We start from the raw sequence: 21,093 nt of genomic DNA on the forward strand, positions 1-21,093 counted from the left end.
ATCGATTTTAACAGTTCTGCTACATCTGTCTAAGAAACAATGTGTATGTTGCAGATAAAGGAGTTTAGGAGCTCCCCAAATGGGTCTGTTTCAACACGCCAAGGTAGCTGTTTTAGATTTTTTCTTTCTTCTCTTCTAATTTAAAATTGTTTTCGAAAAAGAAAAAATTTGCCATAACAAAAATAACATTGCGATTATTAAGGATTTTCGAGTATTGCTTGCTTTCTGTTATCGTTGAAATCACTGACCTGTCAATTAAATAAACTCAAATGGTGTATATGCAAAATTATTATTATTTTTCTTCATAGCACACAATTCAAATCATTCGCTTACTTCACTAGCAACGCTTTAATAAAGACAACTTATTACAGTGGTCGGCGGGTCATAGCTCAATTGAGCCAGACTTGCTTCATTTATATTCTTAAGGGCCCATTACTCATACTTTGCATAGTCTGGACTTGACTTGAGAACTGTCACTTACAGTTCTGTTAAATGAACATTGCATGTTACTGATTACTCAAAGCTTTGCAACACTTAACTTGACTTAGAAATGTGTTGAATTTTGATTTTCTATGTAAGTCTAAGTGACGTTTACATTTTGAGATGCCATTTGTTTGTTTCCATTTCATTTTGACATTTTGTCATACAAATTGACATTTATATATTAAGTATTATGCCAGATTGTGTGCGCTATTATACTCCACATAATCAAAGATTATCGAAAAGAAAAGATGTTGCAGGCGCAAACTTCAGTGGAAAGCAGCGAGGCTTCACAAAATTCTAGTAGGTCACTTTCACCACACCAAAAACTTTAACACAATTTTTAACATATTTTAAGCACACAAAATACACTGACTGGAGTCTTAGGGAGTAAAAGTTAAAATTCTGAACACATTAGCTGAACAAAAAGTGTACAAATAATTATTAAATAAGAAATACAGACAGTGGTGGTTAACAAATTCTACTGTGGTAAGTGTTGAATGTGACCTACTAGAAGTTTTGTGAAGCTTACTTCAAACGATTTTTCTTCCCTGTAACATCTTTACTTTTCGATAATCTTTGGTATAATCATGGCTAAGTTGCCAAGTTTACGCCAAGTCAAGTCAAGTCTTTGCTAAGTATCAGTAATGGGCCCTCTCTATCGTTCAGTCGTTAGCGAGACAGCAACGATTAAACACTGCGCATGCCTGTGGCGCAAATGTTAGGATTCCCTGTGAGGAATATTTTAATGGGGAAACGCAATTATTAAGACGGCCTTTCCGTTACTAACTCATGGTCTAAACATGCTGAGGGTAGATTTTTTATAGGTAATCAATATAGTTTTTTTTTCAATTCAGAACTCTTTTTTTTCTGAACTGTAGTGTTCGTGCGTATGTAGCTATTTGTTCTCTCATCAGCTTACATATATTGTTGTTGTGGCTGTGCAGTATTTATTTTCTGGCGGCATTGTGACTTATTAAAACTATTTACATTGGCCACAATACTGATAAAAAAATTTTGTTTAAGCCTTGAGTTTGATTCTAGTTGATGATGTTATTAATCAATAGGCCGACACAACAAAAACATAAATATTTCATTGCTAGGAAAATTTCCAACTGAACTACGATATATACTGTGCATGTCAAGAAGAACTAAAATACACTACTGGGTATATTCAAAATACTCTCTCACACACTCTTTTCTTTAGATGTATGCATGTGCCAAAAAAGTAAGAGATCAAGATAACAAAAGATTACAAAATGCTTTTATTGGTTTATATGTAAAGCATTGTAACGCCACCCAAATTGTTTTTGTTGGACACAAACCCATTCACGCACTCACATTCAGCCGTATGTATTTATACGAACGTACATATATAAGTATGTGTGTATGTGTGAGTATGCCTCATATAAATTTACACCTTATCTATGCATTATTTACTACACGCGTGAATGTTAAGTCAAAAGTCTATTTGCCCATTTTTGGGTCACGCTCGTTGATGGGCATACTTGAAGGGTAAATTCACACCACAACATTATTCGCACACATGCAAACACGCATACAAATATAGTTTCTAATGCAAAAGCTAACAAAAAGCCACAGTCAAGCATTTACTGGTTGATCTTAGCAGCTTAAGTTGGCAACAATAGAAACAACAAAAAAAAACACACTCAAACACAAACATGAAATTATGAGAATATTAAGTAAATTTTTGAATATTTTTCGCAGTTATTTGGGTTAGAATTTTTTAAGTCCACATCAATACTCGCGCTCTTTGTTCATTTTTTTCTTCTTGCTTGTCATCAAACTCGCCGAGTGTTCAGTACAGCATCAAGCCAGCTTTCACAGTTGCCTGTAAGCTCAACATAGAAGCATGCAATAAAAAAAAACAAATTTTTGCACAAATTTATGAATGGCACATGCCATTATGTGTTAGCGCGGTGACATGACATAATACCAAGTGGCATAGCCTCAAGTACAAATACTTGGAATTATGTCACCCATACTGCAGTGACAATCAAATTGGAGTCTTTTAGTGAGTTTTATTTGCTTTTAAGATTTTTGCATGATCAAAAAAAAAAAAAAGATAAATTTTTTTTTTTTAATTCAAAAACATATTTGTATTACCAAGACATTTTGTTGACTTCAGAATATGACATTATACAAACGCTTGTCAAATGCTCAAATGCATAGCCAAATCACTAAGTAGAGTGTTTTGAAGGTGAGTAGTAAATATCGCAATAAATGTGAATTTTGGCTTAGTTGATCTTAATGCAATAAAATGACTTCTGCTGCAGCTGCATGGACCAGGAAGATATCGAAAATGTAGAGCATTATCTATGCCATTGCACTGCCCTGTCGACGATCAGATACCGATGTGTCCAAAGAAACTCCTTTGGATGCCTTGCAGAGCTAGAATCCGCACATATTAACGAAATTCTGCGCTACATTTGGCAAACGCTCTGGTTTAACTTCATAGGAGTATAAATAGTTTTATACAGATAGGAAACAAGGGCTCCTTCTTGGTATTACAAAAGGCCGCAACGGACCGTGAGTCTTTGCGTGGTCAGCAGACCTTAGTTGGTATCAAACTAAGTCAGTAAGTTAAACTGCAGAAGAATCTCGTCGTCTTACAGTCTATTCCAATCCAAAAAAGAGGAGCGCTGAAGGGTGAAATAATTATCACCAATGCTGTGAATGCAGGTCTTCAACCAATTGCTTAGGCGGTTTAACAGAGGACTAGTCAAACTTATAGTGTATGTAGTTCAAGTTTCAGTCATCACAAGTTGCAGATATCTACCAACAATCAGCCCTCGGATGGATCAGGCGCTGCGGGATGAACATGTCTAAGCATCTGGAGTCGGGTTAACCGCCAACCCGAAACAAAATTATGTAGTATATTTAATAGGAAATTAAAGGCCCCTTAGATTGTAAGTTGTCGCAGAAACTTCACGTCGAAGAGAGAGCGAAGAAAGCCTCCATGGCACTGTGTGCATTGGGTATCATAAGAAACGTACGTATACCAAAACCTAAATGGTTTTGCAGATCAATCATCAGCGTAATGGGAGCGCCCTTAAAACAACACTGACAGCAGCATCGCATGCCGTTCTGCACATTCCGCCTCCAACAAGGCTTAAGGCCTCGGTGCAGCTTGAGTGGAGGGCGTATGGACATATTAGTCTGGTTTCGTCTAATATAGGGAGAACGCACTCTATGGTCTCGTGCCTGATTTTCGAAGGGCATCTTGGGGTCATAATAGATGTGGAGGTTTGGAGCAAAAATGCGAAAATGGCGGAACATAATATGAACGCGTATTCCAGTGGTTCAAAATTAACGGAAGGGGTCGGGTCTGCTGTTTTCTGCACCCATCCAAACGATCCTATAGGTTGCCAGACCATTGCAGTGACTTTTGGCGGAAATTTTAGCCGTGAAGAAAGCAGAAAAAGTCCCGAAGGTGCGTGCTCTAGCTGCAGTCGCGTCAGTATATATGTTGACAGCTAGGCAGAGATCAAGGGAATAATTTCAACCAGTACTTCATCAATAAGTATCCTAGAATACTAAGAAGTATTCGAGAGACTTGGCTCAGACTAGATCATATACTTACGTCATAGTTACAAGATTCCGAGGCAACCTTGGTCTTGCAAAACTTCTGTATTGCTGCTTATTGCCAGAAGGATTGAGTAATTTTATAACGTAAGTTCTAATACCTTATTGAAGTTGTTCCGTTTTGTAGTCAAAAAAATTCTGCTTAGACTAGAGCATCTTCAGTATATGTGAGATCTTTATTGAACGGCAAGTTCAACCTTATCTTATTTAGAGGGTACAGAACATCAAGGTGACTGCTCTAGCGTTGTTTATATAAATCTTCTTCTTTTTATATACAGGAATGACACGATCACAATTGGGATTATTATACTCCATAAAGAGTGACATAAGCCCAAATAAAAAAACACTGTAGTAGGCGTGATCTGATTCCAAGTAAAAAACTGGATGATCTGCCACTTGAAATTATGGCACGGCATCGTTTACGCACATTATTCATATGTTAGTATTTGTATGCGTAGATAAATTTTCCCGCACATATTCACTCCTTGCACAAACCATAGTTATGTATGTGGTACTCACTTTACATGTCATATATTTGTGTGAATGTATGCACTAACTAGCTTACAAGCTTGTGCGTATTTGCGAAAGGCTTTGAAAAGATTTTCTATGTAATCAACATAAGGGGACAAGCATGTAAATTTGCTTTGATGACATTGTTAATTTTTTGTGTATACAAACATAAATCGTGTTTTCCCTTCACAATGTCACGTAGTTCTAAACCAGTTTTTTGAGAATTTATTGTTTCATTTCTCGCTGTGCTCTCTTAACATATTTGACGCCTCCCACAACATGCTTACTGCAAAAATTATTATTCATATATGTTGATGAAAATGCTTATCTAGTGCCTGGTAGTGGCACATTCGTTCAAAGAGATTATATCTTACTGGCCCTCAGTGAACCATTTCCATTCTCCTGTGAATCTAAGTAGGAGTGCCGTCTCATATACACGAATATTGACAAACTCTCAAGCAATTATTTGACCCAAAAATTAAATATTTTTTATCATTGCCTCTTTAGGTTATTATACTCAGTTGAGCAGAGCTCATAGAGTATATTAAGTTTGATTGGATAACGGTTGGTTGTACAGTTATGAAGGAATCGAGATAGATATAGACTTCCATATATCAAAATCATCAGGATCGAAAAAAAATTTGATTGAGCCATGTCCGTCCGTCCGTCCGTCCGTTAACACGATAAGTTGAGTAAATTTTGAGGTATCTTGATGAAATTCGGTATGTAGGTTCCTGCGCAGTCATCTCAGATTGCTATTTAAAATGAACGATATCGGACCATAACCACGCCCACTTTTTCGATATCGAAAATTTCGAAAAACCGAAAAAGTGCCGTAATTCATTACCAAATACAGATAAAGCGATGAAATTTGGTAGGTGGGTTGAACTTTTGACGCAGAATAGAAAATTATTAAAATTTTGGACAATCGGCGTGGCACCGCCCACTTTTAAAAGAAGATAATTTAAAATTTTGCAAGCTTTGATTTGGCAGTCGTTGAAGATATCATGATGAAATTTGGCAGGAACGTTACTCCTATTACTATATGTATGCTCAAAAAAAATTAGCAAAATTAGAAAAATTTTAACAAAAAATTTAATATCTTTACAGTATATAAGTAAATTAAGTCAACATTCAACTCCAGTAATGATATGGTGCAACGAACTACAAAAATAAAAGAAGATTTCAAAATGGGCGTGGCTCCGTCCTTTTTCATTTAATTTGTCTAGGATACTTTTAATGCCATAAGTCGAACAAACGTTTACCATTCCTTTTGAAATTTGGTAGGGGCATAGATTTTATGACGCTAACTGTTTTCTGCGAAAATGGGCGAAATCGGTTGAAGCCACGCCCGGTTTTTATACACAGTCGTCCGTCTGTCCTTCCGCATGGCCCTTAACACGATAACTTGAGCAAAAATCGACATATCTTTACTGAACTTAGTTCACGTACTTATCTGAACCCACTTTATCTTGGTATAAAAAATGAACGAAATCCGACTATGACCAAGTCCACTTTTTCGATATCGAAAATTATGAAAAAAGAAAAAAATGCCATAATTCTATACCAAGTACTAAAAAAGGGATGAGACATGGTAATTGGATTGGTTTATTGACGCGAAATATAACCTTAGAAAAAACTTTGTAAAATGGTTGTGACACCTACCATATTAAGTAGAAGAAAATGAAAAAGTTCTGCTGTGCGAAATAAAAAAACCCTTGAAATCTTGGCAGGTATTACATATATAAATAAATTAGCGGTATTCAACAGATGATGTTCTGGGTCACATTTTGGTCGATATCTGGAAAACGCCTTTACATATACAACTACCACTACCCTTTTGAAACTCTAATTAATACATTGAAATTGATACCAATATCGTACAAACACATTCTAGAGTCACCCCTGGTCCATCTTTATGGCGATATCTCGAAAAGGCGTCCACCTAGAGAACTAAGCCCCACGCCCTTTTAAAATACTCATTAACACCTTTGATTTGATACCCATATCGTACAAACATATTCTAGAGTCACCCCTTTTCAACCTTTATGGCGACATCCCCAAAAAGCGACCACCTATAGAACGAAGACCCACTCTCTTTTAAAAATACTCATTAACACCTTTCGTTTGATACCCATATCGTACAAACAAAGTCTAAGTTGCGATACCTCGAAAAGGCGTCCACCTATTGAACTAAGGCCCACTCCCTTTTAAAACACTCTTTAGCACCTTTCTTATGATACCCATATTGTACAAACGCATTCTAGAGTCACCCGTGGTCCACCTTTCTGGCGATATCTCGAAAAAGCGACTACCTATACAACTACCACCACTCCCTTTTAAAACCCTCATTAATACCTTTAATTTGATACCCATATCGTAAAAACAAATTCTAGGGTCACCCCTGGTCCACCTTTATGGCGATATCGCGAAACGGCTTCCACCTATGGAACTAAGGATTACTCCCTTTTAAAATACTCATTAACACATTTCATTTGATACCCATATCGTGCAAACAAATTCTAGAGTCAACCCTGATCCACCTTTATGGCGATATTTCGAAAAAGCGACTACCTATACAACTACCACCACTCCCTTTTAAAACCCTCATTAATACCTTTAATTTGATACCCATATCGTAAAAACAAATTCTAGGGTCACCCCTGGTCCACCTTTATGGCGATATCGCGAAACGGCGTCCACCTATGGAACTAAGGATCACTTCCTTTAAAATACTCATTAACACCTTTCTTTTGATACCCATATTGTACAAACAAATTCTAGGGTCACCCCTGGTCCACCTTTGTGGCGATATCTCGAAACGGCGTCCACCTATGGAACTACGGATTACTCCCTTTTAAAATACTCATTAACACCTTTCATTTGATGCCCATACCGTGCAAACAAATTCTAAAGTCAACCCTGATCCACCTTTATGGCGATATCCCTAAATGGCGTCCACCTATAGAACTATGGCCCACTCCCTCATAAAATACTCTTTAGTGCCTTTCATTTTATAGACATGTCATACAAACACATTCCAGGGTTTCCCTCGGTTCATTTTCCTACATGGTTATTTTCCCTTATGTTGCCACCATAGCTCTCAACTGAGTATGTAATGTTCGGTTACACCCGAACTTAACCTTCTTTACTTTTTCCCGAAAACTTATTACATTTTCGGAAAAATTACTAAAGAGTTTCTATCCGTTTTCTCAGAATAACAAAATAGTAGCGCAAACTTCTGGGTCAGCAATAAAAAGCATAATTATTTAAAATATAATGCATTTCTTAACAACTCTGGGATCGGATAATCCAATAAAAAGTTATGAGAAAATTATTCCTCGAGAAATCCAAAAATGCGGGCATTTCATGGAAACCATATTATCAAAACTATCGACTACCACAACTAAAAGTCGATGTTTTTCCAATAATCAAACTATGGATATTACAATTTTTAGTTTTGGGACTCTTCTGTGCAGCAACTCTGTTTATTCAGTTAATACAGATTCAGCGTTCTGGTCTGAACGCATTTGTTATTCGCATTTTACTCGTTCTTTCTCAATTTTCTCAGAGAGAAGGGGAAACAAACCAACAAAATTTAAACAAGAAATATGTCCGAACACGAACGATTAACTTGACTTAAGTCCTTAACGGAGTTTCCCTTATTATTTAGATTAAATTAATTTGCCAGTAATTCATTGAAAAAATTTAAAGTGCGTTGATTGGTGTGAAAAATGATTGAATAAAAATTAATTACTCACCTTTCAATCTCCGCTTCTGACATATTCTGCGTGACTTCTTCCACTTCTATGATTTGGCCACAAGTTAAAGTTTCATTCTTCCAAGTTATTTTATTAAGCCTTTATATTTCAATTACATGCACTCTCACATAAATTTTTCACTCCCTAACACGAAGGAAGCAATTGCTTTATTGCCTAATGCCAATTTCACACAGAGGGTTAATGAAATAATTAGTCAAGTTTTCTACATTAAAGCCCTAATTGAACTCAATCTTCCATACAAATTCTTAATTATCTCGTTATTGCTTTATTGAATGCCTAATCGAGTGATAAATCTAGTCGGTTTTGCTTGGTGCTTCGAATTTTATTGTCAACTAGCAGACCCGGCAGACGTTGTTCTGCCCTAAATTTGGCCGATCTGCATACATTTTAATAAGCTTTTTCCGTCTAACTCAACCCTACCCCTCTACACTTTTTCCTAATGTTTTTATTCACTCCTCCCTCCGTCCTTTTTCGCTTCATCTCCATCTTCGTCTCATTCTATCTCTTTCTCAGTCTCCTTCTCTTTTTTCCCCTTCTTCATCTCTTATTGCCAGTCCCAGAGGGTGGTATGTATTTTGTTCCAGTCCCATTCCGAGTCTCAGTCTCAGCCCCAGTTCTAGTCCTAATCCCAGTCCCAGTCCGCCTCTGGTATACTTCCCGGAAAAAAGTATCGTAAATACTAACATAGGCAAGTTTATATATGAAATTTCAGGCAAATCGAATAGGACGTATGTAAATAGATATGTGGGTATTATTAATTCTTGTCTTTTTTCGGCTTCGCATGCATATTTATCAGTTTTGCCAGGTTGATGCGACTAAATCGAATATCACAATGAACTTTAGAGCTCTCAGCAACAGCTTTCATTTGGGTCCATGTTTTGGCCTATATCTCGAGACCCTAATCACTCAGCGGTGTAGAACTTACTCTGTATTATAGCACACATAAACAGCTTCAATTTGATACCCATAATATAAAAACACATTCTAGGTGTATCCGGGTCCCTGTTTGGCCTATATCTCGAGACCGTAGTCACCCAACGGTGTAAAACTTATCTGTACTAAAGCATACTTCAACAGCTTCAATTTGAGACCCAAAATGTAAAAACACATTCTAGGTGTATCCGGGTCCATGTTTTGGCATACATCTCGAGACCCTAGTCACCCAGCGGCATAAAACTTACTCTATAATAAATCACACATCAACAGCTCCAATTTGATACCGATAATGTAAAAACACATCCAAGTGTTACCCTGATCAACGTTTTGGCCTATATCTCGAGACCCTAGTCACCATTAGGTATGAAAACTACCCTGTACTAAAGCACTCATCGACAGCTTCAATTTGATGCCCGCAATGTAAAAACATTGTCTAGGCGTTCACGGGCCCACGTTTTGGCATATATCTCCAGACCCTAGTCACCCAGGGGTATGAAAATTATCCTCTACTAAATCACTCATCAACAGCTTTCATTGGTTATGCATATTGTTTTAACACATTCTAGGGGTACCTGGGTCCACGTTTTGGCCTATATCTCGAGACCCAAGTCACCCAGGGGTATGAAAATTATCCTGTACTATAGCACTCATCAACAGCTTTCATTTGATATCCATATTGTATAAACACATTCTAGGGGTACCCGGGTCCACGTTTTGGGCTATATTTCAAGACCCTAGCCTCCCAATTGTATGGAAATTATCCTGTACTATAGCACTCATCAACAGCTCTCATTTGATATCCATATTGTATAAACACGTTGTAGGGGTAACGGGGTCCACGTTTGGGCTATATCTCGAGACCCTAGCCTCCCAGTTGTATGAAAATTATCCTGTACTATAGCACTCATCAACAGCTCTCATTTGATATCCATATTGTATAAACACATTCTAGGGGTACCTGGGTCCACGTTTTGGGCTATATCTCGAGACCCAGCCTGCTAGTTGTATGAAAATTATCCTGTAATATAGCACTCATCAACAGCTTTCATTTGATATCCATATTGTATAAACACATTCTAGGGGTACCCGGGTCCACGTTTTAGGCTATATCTCGAGACCCTAGCCTCCCAGTTGTATGAAAATTATCTTGTGCTATAGCACTCATCAACAGCTTTCATTTGACATCCATATTGTATAAACACATTCTAGGGTATCCGGGTCCACGTTTTGGCCTATATCTCGAGACCCAAGTCACCCAGGGGTATGAAAATTATCCTGTACTATAGCACTCATCAACAACTTTCATTTGATATCCATATTGTATATACACATTCTAGAGGTACCCGGGCCCACGTTTTAATCTCAAGACCCTAGACACGTAGCGAAAGAAAGGTAGACGTTGGCCGATTCTCAGACCTACCCAATATGCTTACAAAATTTCATGAAAATCGGTTCAGCCGTTTCGGAGGAGTTCAGCCTCTAAAACCGTGACAGAAGACTTTTATATATTAGATGTAACAAACGACAATCAAAAATAAATTATTTTCAATAATTTACGAAAAATGGTAAAACACGAAAAAATTCAATTTTTCACTGCTTTTGCTGCAAAAGATAATATGGCTTTTTCGAAAAAGGTGCACATATTTGGTTAGGTGCAACATTTATGGGTAGTTGCGCATGAATTTTATTTTGATTGTACTCGTAGTTAAGAAGGAAACAGCTGATTTCCATTTTAAGTATTTTTTGTAAAAACGAAAATTTTTTTGGTGCTGCTGACAGATGTTCGCTTAATGAAACAAAAGTCGCTGTATGAAAAGGGAAACTTAATTATGTCATTAAACAGAATTGTGATTCGATTAAGTTTCTGTGTGGAAACGGTATAATATTTTATTATATAGAAAAACATTTCAGATTTTTTTCTGACTTTGGACATCAATAAATTTTTCATAAACTACAAGTATGTACATATGAATGCGCATTAAATCGAGTTATAAAACTATTTTCAATTCAAATCCGCATTTATGCAAAATCACCAGCTTACCAAAAAAATTTATTTGCACTGTAAATGTGAAGAAAAATAACGGAAGTATTTAATATTGCTTAACAGACAGTCTAATGCATCTACACACATACATATTCGGACCCATATGTATTTAAGTATATTTTTTCAGCGCATGTTTTTTTCTTCAGCAAGCAACTGTTGAGCTATCGCAGCTTCTACACTTTACATTTTTACAAACATACACCGAAATATTTTACATACTGATATATATTCAATTTTATTTATATTTTCTTATGATTATTTTATAATAATTACTAGCAGACCCGGCAGACGTTGTTCTGCCCTAATTTTGGCCAATCTGCATACATTTTAATAAGCTTTTTCCGTCTAACTCTGCCCTACCCCTCTACACTTTTTCCTAAATTTTTTATTCACTCCTCCCTCCGTCTTTTTCGCTTCATCTCATTCTATCTCTTTCTCAGTCTCCTTCTCTCTTTTCTCTTCTCTCAAGTTTTTCTCCTTCTTCTTCATCTCTTATTGCGAGTCACAGAGGGTGGTATGTTTTTTCTTCCAGTCCCACTCCGAGCCTCAGTCTCAGTCCCAGTCTTAGTCCTAACCCCAGGCCCAGTCCGTCTCTGGTATACTTCCCGGAAAAAGCATCGTAAATACTAATATAGGCAAATTTATATACGAAATTTGAGGCAAATCGAATAGGACGTATGTAAATAGATATGCGGGTATTATTAATTCTTGTCCATATTTCGGCTTCGCATGCATATTTATCTGTTTTGCCAGGTTGATGCGACTACATCGAATATCACAATAAACTTTAGAGCTCTCAGCAACAGCTTTTTTTTGATATCCATAATACACGTACACTCTAGGTGTATCCGGGTCCACGTTTTGGCCTATATCTCGAGACCCTAGTCACCCAGCCGTATAAATTACTCTGTAGTAAAGCATATATCAACAGCTTCAATTTGATACCCATAATGTAGAACATATTCTAGGTGTATCCGGGTCCACGTTTTGGGCTATATCTCGAGACCCTAGCCTCCCGATTGTATGGAAATTATCCTGTACTATAGCACTCATCAACAGCTTTCATTTGATATCCATATTGTATAAACACATTTTAGGGGTACCCGGGTCCACGTTTTGGACTATATCTCCAGACCCTAGCCTCCCAGTTCTATGAAAATTATACTGTACTATAGCACTCAACAACGGCTTTCATTTGATATCCATATTGTATAAACACATTCTAGCTACACCCGGGTCCACGTTTTGGGCTATATCCCGAGACCCTAGCTTCCCAGTGGTATGAAAATTGTCCTGTACTATAGCACTCATCAACAGCTTTCATTTGATATCCATATTGTATAAACACATTCTAGGGTTACCCGGGTCCACGTTTTGGGCTATATCTCGAGACCCTAATCACCCGGAACATCATCTTTCATTCGCATAAGATTGCCTAGCCATCCCAGCCGCAGAGAATTTACATATATCAGCCATTCTGCGGTTACATATATCATCTGTATTGCGGGAACGCATACTTTTCCACGCGCTTGTTGCTGTTTATAGGTATTTTTGTCGATCGAGTTTTTGCGTTAGGAAAGGTTGGATATTAAGGATAGGAGAACCACCTTCCAAACCTTCAACAGACTGTCGAAAAATTTTTCTCCTAGACATCCGAGTCATCATTTTTGCAGTCGTGGACATTGGCAGAGAAAATGGTGAATTGAATTCTCTTCCTTCTCACCCCCATTACGGATTTTTCAGAGGTCGCTTGTTGGTATGTACCACATGGCCATACAAACCTTGAAACTTCGCAATCATCTCGGTTGGTGCATAGTAAGTCCGTTGCCCTTATCTAATTTTACATAATTTTCCTTAGAAGATAACCCTGCAGTGTTCGTATGGTGCTTTTCGATTATGTTCATTGCAGACCCTTTCTTGGGCATCTCATCTGTAAATTCATTTACTACAATATCGCTGTGTCCTGGTACTCTGAAAAGTTAGACATACCTTATGGCAGCCAGCGAAGCTCTACACCTCCGTATGATATCCGAGTTTATCGTATTAGATTATAGTGCCTTTATGGTGGCCTGGATGTCAACAGAGAACGATGCATAGATGTCTGTGTCTGTGCTATCCTTGAGCAGTCTGGCTGCTCTCCCTATGGCATAAATCTCCACGTGAAGAGCACAGCACGAGTTAAGGATTCGGTACGATTGATTTACCTGCATATGCTTTGAGTACATTCAAGATCCAGTTCACTTTTCCATTTAAGAGTCTTATGTGTAGATTGTAATGCCCCTACCACTGTATAGTCTTTCCTTTCATTCCTCCCTTGAAAGCGAGTAATAGAAACATAGGAACTTTAACTACATACGTTGCTACATTTAATTTGAGAAAATATTTTCCCTTGAATTTTGATTGTCCGCAGTTGCAAGTTAATTCACTTCCTTTGTTCAATTAATGGATATGCAAATATGTTCACATTATAATTATGTAACATTGCTTAAATTAAATTAATTAGTGTGAAAGTTTACAAAGAAAAATTAGGAAATATTATGTAAAACAATTAAACATTAATTTAATAGTGGCTAATGCAATTTATTTACAGACCTAACCTTTTTGTTGAAATTTTTATTAGCTTATCAGTAGTTGTAATTTCTACAGCAAGTATTCAGCTTCAACAGCAACATACAGAAGAAAGAAAATTGATTCGGAATACATTTAAAAAAATACTTATACTTCTATTTTTGCTTCTATTTCTACTTCACCCCAAACTTCTACTTCTGAATCTGTTTCTACTTCTAATTTTCGGGTACCTGATCTCCTATAATATATCAGTATCAGAAAATCTGCTGCCGTCTTCTGCTGGATGGATAGGTATAGAGGAGTTAACCGGCACCGATCACAACTATATCACTTTCCACCTTAATGATTCCGATCAGAGGCTGATTCCCAACGCGGCACGCAAATGGGTATGGGACATATTCAAGGTCGAATCTGCCATGCTATCTGAATCGGTTCTGGTGGATGAAAAAATAATGAGCTCTATTCGGCAGCGTTCAGGGGTAAAAAGCATGTATACTAGTGAAACAATGAACAGGATGCGCAGGATAGGGCGCTGCCACACGCCTGAACTCTAGAAAAGTTGGAAGTATAAAAACGAGCGAATAAAGCTGTCGTTACTACAATCAAGCTACGTAAGTTTACATGCTGCTGGAAAGCATTTTGCAAGGAAGTGGATCGAGATCCCTGGGGACAAGGATTAAAATAGTTATGAAGAATTTCCGTCCGTCAAACCAGCTGATTGACGAAAGCAAAACAAGACACATTGTAGATTTTCTGTTTCCCACCCAACCACCCATGGAGGATGAGCACATTAACAATGAAGACCGAAACGTGAATCAATACCAGGTAGAAGGACTTAAAACTGTCTTGCGCATAATGAAACCTGAACAAGCCACAGGGCCCTACGTAATACCCGTGGATGCAATTATGATATCTGCATATAACATATGTTGCACTTGTAGATACAATAAATATCCTGATTCCAATGGAAAAGGAAACCCCTGCACTCTTTCGTATTAGCGTCCACTGATAAAGATAAAATAAGAGGAGGAGTGGCCCAGGGTTCTTACTCGTTCCCGATATCTAAAATATTACTTACCTGAAACTAAACTAGGTGATGAGCATTGAAAATAGGTGGATCACTGATTACGGTATCCAGCTAGTACCGGCAAAAAAGAATATCGTCAACCTCACAAGGACGCAGATTACGACTATCAGAAATATGATGGCTGAGAAACAGCAATTATAAACGCACACCTCAAGGAAATACCTTATAACTTATACAGTAAGCTCACTTTCTCTTCGCACATACAAGCAGCCTGCTAAAGGGCTACGGACACAATATCAAATTTGAGGCGATCTAAATCCATGTACAAGGAAGCTGCTTGCATCCGCCTCGGATTCTACACACTTTCACGGTGCAGAATCCTGGCGGATGGAAAGAAATACTGGATCCAACGAAACGCCCTCACCTAAGCCCAACGCAGAGAGTTTCTACGAAAAGCTTCGTCTTACCGCACAGTCAATGTTGATGCTATCCTGGTCATTGCGGCAACCATACCGATACATTTACTTCTAGAGGAAAGTAAAGAAATAGACAACAGCGGATCGGACGCGAGTTGAGTTGCTGTTGCAAAAAACGTGCGAGAAGAATCGACTCAGCTTTCAAGCACAGTGGACCAGCAGCACCGTAGGAAACGGACCGAATTTTAACTGTCGCAATTTCTAAGCGAATACGGCTACTTCCGCAAATATCTTCACAGAATGGGAAAGGTAGAATACCCGAGCTAATTGTATTGTGGAAAATTATACGATTATACGCCACACCTTACTCATATGCAAGCAATTAACCGAACAGCGTAAGAGAATAAAAGAGATACTTGGCGTGCCAGGTCCGTGTAGTGTCATCAATAACATGACCTGCCGAAATGACAGACAATCAGAGGGAAAAATATGTCGCTGCTAAATTTGCCCCATTTCGCCGGCCCAAATAGTCCCAAAATTTTACTGATTTAACAAAAAATTGAAGTCTGAATCCGTCTAGTCTATCTGATGTGACAGAACTTAGAATCTAATTAAAATTCAACTATTCCCAGAGGATTTGAGACTCTTCTTTATAAAAAAAATGCCTTTTTAACGTTCCACACTGATTGCTATATGCGTGTCTAATTTCATCAATCATCTGTCCAGTTGTTCTGGCGTTAATGGACCAACAACAAACGCAAATTTCTGGACATCCAAAAACGTACTTAATCAATGGGCTCTTCAAACATTAAAAAGATGTTGCCCCCTTTACATATGTACCTTTCACATGCATACCCTTGCCTCATTCTAAAAACAGAAACAACAATCATCCTTATTATGGTTGTCAACGTCAACCATCACTTCGTATCGTCATTGACATCACGTCGTATCAACATCAACGTCACGTCAATGCGGAATTTACTAAAAGAACATATTGACGTTGATGTCTTATCGATAATTTTATAGAAATTTTTGACAATTTTTTATTTACAATTTGTCCAGTAGTTATTTGGTAATAAGTGTAACATTTGTGATTTAAAATGTTTTTCGTATCGAACAGTGACACTTCGAGTAATGACGAGTGTAAGGAGATGTTCCTTTCCCAATGAAAAGATATGCGCCAAAGGTCTGACATTTTAAATTTGCCAGATAAGAAGTTAGTACAATAATTGCTGATTTCCATTAGATCATAGTTCTCCACTCCGTTCAAAATATAAAGAATTTATTTAAAATTTCTTGGAACTGCTCCCCTGTTAAATTCTTTGGCAAGGTTGGATTCTATTCGAGTTCTGCAACAAGCTCCGTGAATTGTTTGTTGTTGGTTATTTTTACCATTTTCTGAAATTTAATTAAAAATTAATAAATAACTTATATTTATAAGAACAAATAAAACCTATTTTAACAAGTTTTAAACGCCGAATTTCGTATTGCAGCGCTTGTCGTCACTAAAAACTATGTTGACAAATTTTGCGTCACGTCACTTTAACACAACTTCAATATTGTTTTAGCCGATATCGAAAAAGCATCAACACCTGTGAATAGTTATCGACTTTGACAATGCCGACACCAATTCACTGACACTAATTTTCTCACTATTGACAACCATAATAGGGGTGAATATTTTTATGAAACCGAGAATTGCGCCTCTATCCGTTGACAAGTATTTGCAAAAATAAATTTATAAAATATTCAAGTAAATGATGAATCCATACATGCATTTATGTAGGTAAATAATTATTGTAGAATAAACAAGTAAAATTGTCTAAGTTTGGATGTAATTTTACATTTAATTTCAGATAAATTACTCGTCTACATAACACGTGGCACCGCCCGTTTAAAAATAATGTCTCCCCATTTCCTCTCACAATAAAACTTGATAAGTGAAATATCATTGATTCAAAACTATTTTTTGCTAAGTTATAGCTTCTTATTCTAGTCTACGATCATTTTAAATTTGTTTTATGTCTAAGTTGCCTTGGTCTTTAACAGATCCCATCCATTTTTACTAGAAATATTTTCTGCTATAAGGAAAATATTTGTATACAATTTCATTACGGTATGTTAATTTTTCTTCGAGTTATGGCTCCCATAGAAAATTGCTTAGTCATAAAAGGGGCGGTGCCACACGCATTTTCAAAAATTTTAGTGTTTTCCAATTTAATGATATAATTCAAATTATAAAGTAAAATTCCATTGACACAAAGCTCTTTTTCGCTAAAATATAGCTTATTGTTTTCGGCTACGACCATTTTAAAAATCGTTTATATAAAAGTGGGCGTGTTCTTTGACCGACCTCGTCCATATTTCTTAGAAATATTTCCTGCTATAAGGAAAATTTGTGTACCCAATTTTATTACGATTCATTAATTTTTCTTCTAGTTATGGCTCCCGAAACATAGAAAATTGCTTAGTTATAAAAGGGGCGGTGCCACGCCCATTTTTTAAATTTAAAGGTTTTCCTATTTATTGTTATAAATCCACTTGGAAAATGAAATACCGCTTTTTTTGCAAGGGTGTATAACTTAATCCCGACTTACAAAATCTCTAAACACTAAATCCCGAAACACATAATCCCGACACGACCAAATCCCGAAAAAAATCCCGACAACATGTAAATTGAGGACTTTAATATTTTTTATATATTTTGTCAGTATTTTATAATAAGCTGGATTCAGTTTTCACTCAGTGATAAAATGATGCAATAAAAAATACACATCTTCGGTATTATTCTATTGTTTTAGGCAAACCCCTTTTGCGTAGGCTACCGTCGGCCGCGACTCATAAAAATAATCCTTAGCCGATCCAATCCGGCTACGCAATCCACAGTATATCTGCGCAGAACACTTTTCTGCATAGGCGGCCTTCGGCCGCGCTTTTAAAAAATAACCCTGGGCTACACCATGCCAAGTCCGGGTGTGTGGTATAACCATTGCTACCGCCACGGTGATGTCCTTCTGCGTGCTGTCGGGATTTTGAGTTGTCGGGGTATTGTGTTGTCGGGATTTCGTTATGTCGGGATTTTGTTATGTCCGGATTGTGTCTTGTAGGGATTTCTAAAAATTTGCGGGATTATGGGTTGCCGGATTTTGAAAGTCGGGATTATGAGGGCCTTTGGCCGCACTTCATACAAATAACCCTTAGCCGAACAAACACCGACTACGCGATCCACAGTATGTCTGCGCAGAACACGTATCTGCGTAGGCGACCTTCGACCACGCTTCATAAAAATAATCCTTAGCCGATCCAACACCGGCTGCGCCATGCACAGTAATTCTGCGTAGAACACTTTTCTGCATAGGCGGCCTTCGGCCGCGCTTTTAAAAAATAACCCTGGGCTACGCCATGCCAAGTCCGGGTGTGTGGTATAACCATTGCTACCGCCACGGTGATGTCCTTCTGCGTGCTGTCGGGATTTTGAGTTGTCGGGGTATTGTGTTGCCGGGATTTCGTTATGTCGGGATTTTGTTATGTCCGGATTGTGTCTTGTAGGGATTTCTAAAAATTTTCGGGATTATGGGTTGCCGGATTTTGAAAGTCGAGATTATGAGGTGCACCCTTTTCGCTAAGATATAGCTCATTATTTTCGTCTACGACCCTTTTAAAAATCTTTTGTAAAAAAGTGGGCGTGGTCTTAAACCGATTTCGTTAATTTTTCTTCAAAGCTTTCCTTATAGTAAATGCAACCGCTCTACCGAATTTTGTTATGAAAAGGTTTAACGATTTTTCATTTATGATTAACAATATTTGTAAAATTGATTTTATCAGAAGTGGGCGGGGCCACGACCATTTTAAAAAAATTTTCCGAATTTTTATCAAGAGTCTCAATATCAGTCCTCAAATTTCAACATTGTAGGTGTCTTATTTACTAAATTATCAGGTTCTTTGTGTTTTCCAAAATTTTATATGTATAAAAAGTGGGCGCGGTTATCATCCGATTTCGCTCATTTTCAGTGCCAATCTATTCCGGTTCCAGGTATGCTAGTGTAAGAAATTTGGTGAAGATATCTCAATATTTACTTAAGTTATCGTGCTAATGGACGGACGGACGGACCGACGGAACGACAGACGGACGGCATGGCTCAATCAAATTTTTTTTCGTTACTGATGATTTTGATATATGGAAGTCTATATCTATCTCGAGTCCTTTATACCTGTACAACCAACCGTTTTCCAGTCAAAGTTAATATACTCTCTGTGCAAAGCACGCTGAGTATAAAAATCTTTACATGTATTCAGGCATACGTATGTATGTATATACAAATTCACGTATTCGTACTCATAAAAGTGTAAACCAGACTCTGTATTGAAATTCAAAACGGTATTTAGCAGCGTTAACTCCTTTGAACTACTTGTTGAAAGTGCAGTGTATTTAAAGTATGCGTGCAAACATATATACAAACATACGTACATATATTGGTGATTTGGTAAAAGTATATTTTTATAACATTAACATGCGCGCACTTAATGTGCTAAGTAAGTGGAAAAATATCCAATGACATATCTACACGGACATTAACATATACACATGCAATCTATGCTAATCATGTTAATCAGCGAGCAACGTGGCAGCATGCTTTCGCTTTCTTGCGTCATTTAAAAATTGGAACAAACGTATCTGTCTCAAAGTGACGTATCGCCTGGTAAACGAACAAAACTGCTCAAGTATTATTTAAGAATTGTTCATTCTATAAAATGGTTTCATAAAATAACAAACCGCTATTATCACTAATAGTGATTTCTTCTTCAACAGTTTGCAACGATATCGCGTATTCCTGCTAATTCTTCCTTAGTTCAGAAGTTTTTGAGTTCAACTTGGTCAAACGACTTTTTGTCCCAAAAGGCGGGCTCACCAATCTTATGTCAAATGTGAAGATAAAAAACCGTCGGCATCATTGGAGCTCCTTGCTGTGGTAAAGGCATAATCTCTTCTCGAGAAGGCCCTGTATCGGGAAGGCTTCATTTAAATACAGCCGAAAATACTCCATGGCTGTAAATCGTCTAATAGGCATGGTTCACGTAACACCCTGCACTAGGAAGTGGGCAGTTCGTGGTTGCCAACATTCCCCCGAACTCCTATGAAGCGAAAGCCATAAAAACAAGCCCCTTTAGCCACACAGTAGGGCACTATGGACTTCGGCCATGTCTTCACATCAATGACAAGATTTTTTGTTATATTCAGCCATAGCTGAAAAACTATAACTTACCTGTAACTCACTTACATATCAATCGGCGATGTACGATTATTCGATTTTCCTTAATCGAATTCTGAAAATCGAATATAAGAACATTCGAATAACTCCAATGATCTAATATCACAAGCTCTAATAATTGTATCACTAGTTTTTTCGTCATTCACAAGGTTAGAGAGTTCCTCCTTTTGTCCGATACGAAACCAATGTCCGGATAAATTGAAAGAGTTTGTTAGTCACGCAATAATGGATCGAAGTTCTGCCGAATACTACGAATTTCTTGGTATACTATGTGAAATAAATTTTTCACTTTGGAATAAGACTATATATTGCCAATAGTGATGCTAATAATAAAGTTACCGTTGTGGAGATTTTCGGAAAAAACTTGTTCATGAAAAAGAAGTTTTTCATTAACTATATATTCGGAGCTAAGGATACGCGCATAGAAGTGTACACCTTTCAGCAAAGCCTGATG

The sequence above is a fragment of the Eurosta solidaginis genome, chromosome 1 (genome assembly GCF_040869045.1).
Source record: "Eurosta solidaginis isolate ZX-2024a chromosome 1, ASM4086904v1, whole genome shotgun sequence".
Lineage (NCBI taxonomy): Eukaryota > Metazoa > Arthropoda > Insecta > Diptera > Tephritidae > Eurosta > Eurosta solidaginis.